Genomic DNA, 2,500 nt, shown 5'->3' on the forward strand with positions numbered 1-2,500 from the left:
AGTTGCTAAATAAATCCAAAAGTGTCTTACAACTGTTGTGAAACCATTATGAGACATGATTTCATACTCACGTCTAGACCAAGATACTTTATTGAGGAACAGATTATCTGTAAAGTCGCTCACCACTCGAGCAACCAATCCAAATTTGCTTTGCAATGGGTGCTTGAGAGTTCTGTATTTCCCACAGGATATGGGAAATATAATACAAGATGTGAACAACACAACTCATTATCTGTTGGACATGACCTACTGTGTACAGTGAAAATACAAATGCTAGGCTTATGATGGCACCAAGCTACCTAAGTCAATACAGCTGTGTGAAAAGCAATTTTTTTCTGACAGCAATATGTTATATAAATATGTGTGTGTGTGTGTGTGTGTGTGTGTGTGTGTGTGTGTGTGTGTGTGTGTGTGTGTGTGTGTGTGTGTGTGTGTGTGTGTGTGTGTGTGTGTGTGTGTGTGTGTGTGTGTGTGTATGTGTGTGTGTGTGTGTGTGTGTGTGTGTGTGTGTGTGTGTGTGTGTGTGTGTGTGTGTGTGTGTGTGTGTGTGTGTGTGTGTGTGTGTGTGTGTGTGTGTGTGTGTGTGTGTCTGTCTGTCCATCAGATTTTTTTTTTTATTATTAGCATATCAATATTTGGAGAGATATTATATATTCTATACATTAGTTTAAAACACATTTTTGAGTGCTTATACAGCATATATATATCATGTTATGAAATGGCTGGACTTGCCACTGTGTAGTAGTTTGGGTGTTACAGCCACTCATTCCTGAGCTAACTGCAGGAGGGTAGAGCTGTCACTGACCACAAGGCATAATGTATCTGGTAGGAAGAGAGAACATTTTAACAGAATTCCTTCAAAGTCTGGGAAAGGATGAGGGCTATATGTAAACAGTGTAAACTTGAGGTACAAGAAATAGTACAAGAATGAAATCTTAGAGAAAAATGTCAGCAGCTAAAAACTGAATTATCAGAAGATTTTGATGATCCAGGTAAGACTTGAAATCTTGACTCCATAGGTGCCTCAAAGTAGTGTTGCAACTCTAGCATTACAGAAAGAATGTCAAACTGCTGCCACACGTTTCTCAAAGCGAAAAGCAGCAACTTTGGACGCATTTGCTACAAAGACAACTTCTTATGAAAAAACAAACCTTAATGAAGAAGACACTAAGATGGTCTTTGCAACCAACTCTTCATTTAGATTGGTAGAACATCCTCAGTTTTGTAAAATGGTTGGGAAGTTGAGGCCAGATACACTCCTCCAACAGGAAAAGCAATGGTAGACAAATTCCTACTCATGATATATGAATAAGAATAAGCAGAGTAGGCCACGGAGCTGAAGGATGAGACTGTATGTCCGTCTTTAGATGGATGGTTTAACATTCACAACATGTGTTACTGTGACAACCTCAAATGGCCATATATATCTAGTGGATAGAATAGACACAAGTGGCCAGGCTCATACAGTTGAATATCTAGAAGAGCTCTCAAAATCAGCAATGCAGAAGTGAAAAGAACTTAGTTGCCGTGTTGGTAGCGTTGTGACAGATAACGCTGGAATAAGGAAACTGTTAGAACAGGGAAATGAACAGAAGCTGGCAAAATTAAAGACCATGAGGTTCATATAGTAAAATATTTTAGAAACAATCAATATGCTTCTGCAAGATACCACCAGGAAGTTGGGCAGCATCTTGTTATGCCTCAAGACACAAGATGGAATACTATGTGTAACTTCCTGAAGATATACATAAAGAACTGGCCAGCTATCATGAAAATTTGTGAAGTTGATAGGAAGCAGATTGATGTCAGAGTTAGAGAGGTGTTTAACGTAACATTGAAGTGGTCAGCAGAGCACCTACTTGTACAACTAGAATCAATTGCTGTGGCTTTAGACAAAGTACAGTGATAAATATACAACTGCTGAAGCAGTGAACATATAGAAAAAGGTAATCACTGCTGTAAAAAAACAGGTTTGGCCAAGTCATGACACAAGCTTATCTTCTTTCGAACCTGATTCATGCTTACTTTCAAGGAAAACTGCTGAGTGCAAAAGTGAATAGTGCAATGAACTATGCCAATAAAAAAAAATTCCCTCACTTGCCCCAGTCATCATGAAATTTCAAGATAAATTGCTCCCTTTCAATGTAATTAAGTTTAGTGATTCTGTGACCAAGTGTATGTCATCTGTTGAATGGTGGAGGTCACATTCAAATGTGTTGGATAGTGATGTAATTTCAGGAGCACAACTTCTGTCTGCAGAGTTTTTTCAAGCTATGGTATATTACATTCAAAACTAAGAAACCGGCTGATGATAGAAAATGCAGGATAACTAGTGTTTTTGCTTAAAATCATGGATGCACACAAAATAGATGTATTTGATGATATTAATGGTGAGGATATATATCAGTTATTATTGAATTGAGGGTTATAGAACTTCTAGTAACTCTTGCAGGTTGATAAAAATCAGGCAAAAACTTGTAGAGGGGATGTGGATTATCAG

General features: G+C 38.0%; 1 protein-coding gene across 1 annotated transcript in view; it reads left to right on the top strand.

Annotated features, from left to right (window-relative positions):
• Positions 1-2,500, top strand: part of LOC125036727 — a 10,235-nt gene that overhangs the window by 1,433 nt on the left and 6,302 nt on the right. The window lies entirely within an intron of this gene.

Source organism: Penaeus chinensis, chromosome 21, assembly GCF_019202785.1.
Source record: "Penaeus chinensis breed Huanghai No. 1 chromosome 21, ASM1920278v2, whole genome shotgun sequence".
In the NCBI taxonomy this organism is placed as follows: Eukaryota; Metazoa; Arthropoda; class Malacostraca; order Decapoda; family Penaeidae; genus Penaeus; species Penaeus chinensis.